The sequence below is a fragment of the Rhinoderma darwinii genome, chromosome 11 (genome assembly GCF_050947455.1).
Source record: "Rhinoderma darwinii isolate aRhiDar2 chromosome 11, aRhiDar2.hap1, whole genome shotgun sequence".
NCBI classification, from domain to species: Eukaryota; Metazoa; Chordata; class Amphibia; order Anura; family Rhinodermatidae; genus Rhinoderma; species Rhinoderma darwinii.
In genome coordinates this window covers 102,175,118-102,181,660 of record NC_134697.1, presented here as the reverse complement: position 1 = coordinate 102,181,660, position 6,543 = coordinate 102,175,118, and the positions used below count along the sequence as shown (strand labels likewise).

At 41.3% G+C, this 6,543-nt stretch overlaps 1 protein-coding gene across 1 annotated transcript in view; it reads left to right on the top strand.

Moving 5' to 3' along the window:
- The first annotated feature begins 2,677 nt into the window (after nt 1-2,677).
- The window catches only part of FTSJ3 (FtsJ RNA 2'-O-methyltransferase 3), a 319,479-nt gene continuing 315,613 nt past the window's right edge, over nt 2,678-6,543 (top strand). The window contains exon 1 of the mRNA XM_075842307.1: nt 2,678-2,785. The gene's annotated coding sequence lies outside the window, so the exon portion shown is untranslated. The remainder of the gene's footprint in view (nt 2,786-6,543) is intronic.

Below are 6,543 nucleotides of genomic sequence, written 5' to 3'. Positions count from 1 at the left end.
TGTCGTGGCTGATATGACTTCTGTAGTGACTGATATGACTTCTGTAGTGGCTGATTTGACTTCTGTAGGGACTGACATGACCTCTGTATTGGCTGATATTACATCTGTAGTGGCTGATATTACTTCTGTAGTGACTGATATGACCTCTGTTGTGGCTGATATGACTTCTGTAGGTACTGATATGATCTCTGTAGTGGCTGATATGACCTCTGTCGTGGCTGATATGACTTCTGTAGTGACTGATATGACTTCTGTAGTGGCTGATTTGACTTCTGTAGGGACTGACATGACCTCTGTATTGGCTGATATTACATCTGTAGTGGCTGATATTACTTCTGTAGTGACTGATATGACCTCTGTTGTGGCTGATATGACTTCTGTAGGTACTGATATGACTTCTGTAGTGACAGATATGACTTCTGTAGTGGCTGATTTGACTTCTGTAGGGACTGACATGACCTCTGTATTTGCTGATATTACATCTGTAGTGGCTGATATGACTTCTGTAGTGACTGATATGACCTCTGTAGTGGCTGATATGATTTCTCTGGAGGCTGATATCACTTCTGTAGGGACTGATATGACCTCTGTAGGGGCTGATATGACCTCTGTGGAGGCTGGTATGACTTCTGTAGTGGCTGATATGACTTCTATAGGGACTGATATGACTTCTGTAGTGGCTGATATGACTTCTGTAGGGACTGATATGACCTCTGTAAGGGCTGATATTACCTCTGTAGTGGCTGATATGACTTCTGTAGTGGCTGATATGACTTCTGTAGGGACTGCTATGACCTCTGTAGGGGCTGAAATTACGTCTGTGGAGGCTGATATGACCTCTTCAATGGCTGATATGATCTCTGTAGTGACTGATATGACTTCTGTAGGGATTGACATGACCTCTGTAGTGGCTGATATTACATCTGTAGTGGCTGATATGACTTCTGTAGGGACTGATATGACCTCTGTAGGGGCTGATATGACCTCTGTGGAGGCTGATATGTCTTTTGTGGAGGCTGGTATGACTTCTGTAGGGACTGATATGACTTCTGTAGGGACTGATATGACTTCTGTAGTGGCTGATATGACTTCTGTAGTGGATGATATGACTTCTGTAGGGACTAATATGACTTCTGTAGTGGCTGATATGACTTCTGTAGTGGCTGATATGACTTCTGTAGGCACTGATATGACCTCTATAGGGACTGATATGACCTCTTTAGGGACTGATATGACTTCTGTAGGGACTGATATGACCTCTAGTGTCTGATATGACCTCTGTAGTGGCTGATATGACTTCTGTAGGGACAGATATGACTTCTGTAATGTCTGATATGACCTCTGTAGGGACTGATATGACCTCTGTAGTGGCTAATTTGACTTCTGTAGTGACAGATATGACTTCTGTAGTGGCTGATTTGACTTCTGTAGGGAATGACATGACCTCTGTATTTGCTGATATGACCTCTGTAGTGGCTGATATGACTTCTGTAGTGACTGATATGACCTCTGTAGTGGCTGATATGATTTCTCTGGAGGCTGATATCACTTCTGTAGGGACTGATATGACCTCTGTAGGGGCTGATATGACCTCTGTGGAGGCTGGTATGACTTCTGTAGTGGCTGATATGACTACTGTAGGGACTGATATGACCTCTGTAGTGGCTGATATGACTTCTGTAGGGACTGATATGACCTCTGTAGGGGCTGATATGACTTCTGTAGGGACTGATATGACTTCTGTAGTGGCTGATATGACTTCTGTAGGGACTGATATGACCTCTGTATTGGCTGATATGACCTCTGTAGTGTCTGATATGACCTCTGTAGTGGCTGATTTGACCTCTGTAGTGGCTGATATGACTTCTGTAGGGGCTGATATGACCTCTGTAGTGGCTGATTTGACCTCTGTAGTGGCTGATATGACTTCTGAGGTCATATCAGTCCCTACAGAAGTCATATCAGCCACTACAGGGGTCATATCAGCCCCTACAGAGTTTCTATCAGTCCCTACAGGTCATATCAGCCACTACAGAGGTCATATCAGACACTACAGAGTTTCTATCAGTCCCTACAGAGGTCATATCAGTCCCTACAGAGGTCATATCAGTCAATAGTAGCAAATGACTTTATATATCAGCCCCTGTTGGGGTCCCTGAGTCCGGTATCTACGGGTTACTATTACTGGCCTCCCGGTCAATATCAATAAAAGTGCTTTTCCCGGTAAGCAATTTGAAAGTGGCGGCGATCTACGTCGGCGTGGTTTAGTCTGCAGCGTGAGAGCGCGCGCGGTATTATAGGCTTCTGAGAATAGTGTGCGCTTTCTATGCGGTGCCTGATTGGCTAGGAAGCATCATGTGACTGCCATTTATGTACATAATTAGGTGGTGATAATATAATAGTAGGAAGGGGGTTATTATATTGAGTCCAGGTTGTTATGGTTACCAGGATACTATTAGGGTCCATTCACATCATGTTTATTGCCTACATGCCAGATATTGAATAGCTCTATGTCCATCTACTCTGACGGGACGTATACACCGGCGTCTTCATGGGACTGGCCCTCAAACAAACTACATCAACGCAATAGTAAAATCATTGCAGTCATCACCACTAGGGGGCGAAATGGTCATAGGTAGTGATGGGAAGAATCTGGCTGCCGTACAATCCTATCCAGGGCTACGCACGACGTGACGTCATCTCCAGGCGCCGGAAGTCACGCGGCTAACGAGCAAAGCGCCGCTCTCCACGTGTAAGGAGTGACGGGAGAAGAGACAGATCTGTGGTAAGTGCGGGCGGCAGATACACGTGATCACTGCGGGACATGGCACAGGGGGCTACCGGGCATCAACTGGGCAGAGGGCGTAATGGTGGGCACTGGAAATACACGTAATAATACTATACCAGCGTCCTCACTAATACTACCAGACGTAATAATACTATACCAGCGTCCTCACTAATACTACCAGACGTAATAATACTATACCAGCGTCCTCACTAATACTACCAGACGTAATAATACTATACCAGAGCCCTCACTAATACTACCAGACGTAATAATACTATACAAGAGCCCTCACTAATACTACCAGACGTAATAATACTATACCAGCGTCCTCACTAATACTACCAGATGTAATAATACTATACAAGAGCCCTCACTAATACTACCAGACGTAATAATACTATACCAGCGCCCTCACTAATACTACCAGACGTAATAATACTATACCAGCGCCCTCACTAATACTACCAGACGTAATAATACTATACCAGCGTCCTCACTAATACTACCAGACGTAATAATACTATACCAGCGCCCTCACTAATACTACCAGACGTAATAATACTATACAAGAGCCCTCACTAATACTACCAGACGTAATAATACTATACCAGCGCCCTCACTAATACTACCAGACGTAATAATACTATACCAGCGTCCTCACTAATACTACCAGACGTAATAATACTATACCAGCGCCCTCACTAATACTACCAGACGTATTAATACTGTACAAGAGCCCTCACTAATACTACCAGACGTAATAATACTATACCAGCGTCCTCACTAATACTACCAGACGTAATAATACTATACCAGCGTCCTCACTAATACTACCAGACGTAATAATACTATACCAGAGCACTCACTAATACTACCAGACGTAATAATACTATACAAGAGCCCTCACTAATACTACCAGACGTAATAATACTATACAAGAGCCCTCACTAATACTACCAGACGTAATAATACTATACAAGAGCCCTCACTAATACCACCAGACGTAATAATACTATACCAGCGCCCTCACTAATACTACCAGATGTAATAATACTATACAAGAGCCCTCACTAATACTACCAGACGTAATAATACTATACAAGAGCCCTCACTAATACTACCAGACGTAATAATACTATACCAGCGTCCTCACTAATACTACCAGACGTAATAATACTATACAAGAGCCCTCACTAATACTACCAGACGTAATAATACTATACAAGAGCCCTCACTAATACTACCAGACGTAATAATACTATACCAGTGTCCTCACTAATACTACCAGACGTAATAATACTATACCAGAGCACTCACTAATACTACCAGACGTAATAATACTATACAAGAGCCCTCACTAATACTACCAGACGTAATAATACTATACCAGCGTCCTCACTAATACTACCAGATGTAATAATACTATACCAGCGTCCTCACTAATACTACCAGACGTAATAATACTATACCAGCGCCCTCACTAATACTACCAGACGTAATAATACTATACCAGAGCCCTCACTAATACTACCAGACGTAATAATACTATACAAGAGCCCTCACTAATACTACCAGACGTAATAATACTATACAAGAGCCCTCACTAATACTACCAGACGTAATAATACTATACCAGCGTCCTCACTAATACTACCAGATGTAATAATACTATACAAGAGCCCTCACTAATACTACCAGACGTAATAATACTATACAAGAGCCCTCACTAATACTACCAGACGTAATAATACTATACCAGAGCCCTCACTAATACTACCAGACGTAATAATACTATACCAGCGTCCTCACTAATACTACCAGACGTAATAATACTATACCAGCGTCCTCACTAATACTACCAGATGTAATAATACTATACCAGAGCCCTCACTAATACTACCAGACGTAATAATACTATACCAGCGCCCTCACTAATACTACCAGACGTAATAATACTATACCAGAGCCCTCACTAATACTACCAGACGTAATAATACTATACCAGCGTCCTCACTAATACTACCAGACGTAATAATACTATACCAGCGTCCTCACTAATACTACCAGACGTAATAATACTATACAAGAGCCCTCACTAATACCACCAGACGTAATAATACTATACAAGAGCCCTCACTAATACTACCAGACGTAATAATACTATACAAGAGCCCTCACTAATACTACCAGACGTAATAATACTATACCAGCGTCCTCACTAATACTACCAGACGTAATAATACTATACCAGCGTCCTCACTAATACTACCAGACGTAATAATACTATACCAGAGCCCTCACTAATACTACCAAACGTAATAATACTATACAAGAGCCCTCACTAATACTACCAGATGTAATAATACTATACAAGAGCCCTCACTAATACTACCAGACGTAATAATACTATACAAGAGCCCTCACTAATACTACCAGACGTAATAATACTATACCAGAGCCCTCACTAATACTACCAGACGTAATAATACTATACAAGAGCCCTCACTAATACTACCAGACGTAATAATACTATACCAGAGCCCTCACTAATACTACCAGACGTAATAATACTATACAAGAGCCCTCACTAATACTACCAGACGTAATAATACTATACAAGAGCCCTCACTAATACTACCAGACGTAATAATACTATACAAGAGCCCTCACTAATACTACCAGACGTAATAATACTATACAAGAGCCCTCACTAATACTACCAGACGTAATAATACTATACAAGAGCACTCACTAATACTACCAGACGTAATAATACTATACCAGCGTCCTCACTAATACTACCAGACGTAATAATACTATACCAGCGCCCTCACTAATACTACCAGACGTAATAATACTATACCAGCGTCCTCACTAATACTACCAGACGTAATAATACTATACCAGCGTCCTCACTAATACTACCAGACGTAATAATACTATACAAGAGCCCTCACTAATACTACCAGACGTAATAATACTATACAAGAGCCCTCACTAATACTACCAGATGTAATAATACTATACCAGAGCCCTCACTAATACTACCAGACGTAATAATACTATACCAGCGTCCTCACTAATACTACCAGATGTAATAATACTATACAAGAGCCCTCACTAATACTACCAGACGTAATAATACTATACCAGAGCCCTCACTAATACTACCAGACGTAATAATACTATACCAGCGTCCTCACTAATACCACCAGACGTAATAATACTATACCAGCGCCCTCACTAATACTACCAGATGTAATAATACTATACCAGCGTCCTCACTAATACCACCAGACGTAATAATACTATACCAGCGCCCTCACTAATACTACCAGATGTAATAATACTATACCAGCGTCCTCACTAATACTACCAGACGTAATAATACTATACAAGAGCCCTCACTAATACTACCAGACGTAATAATACTATACAAGAGCCCTCACTAATACTACCAGACGTAATAATACTATACCAGCGTCCTCACTAATACTACCAGACGTAATAATACTATACCAGCGTCCTCACTAATACTACCAGACGTAATAATACTATACCAGAGCCCTCACTAATACTACCAGACGTAATAATACTATACCAGAGTCCTCACTAATACTACCAGACGTAATAATACTATACCAGCGTCCTCACTAATACTACCAGACGTAATAATACTATACAAGAGCCCTCACTAATACTACCAGACGTAATAATACTATACAAGAGCCCTCACTAATACTACCAGACGTAAT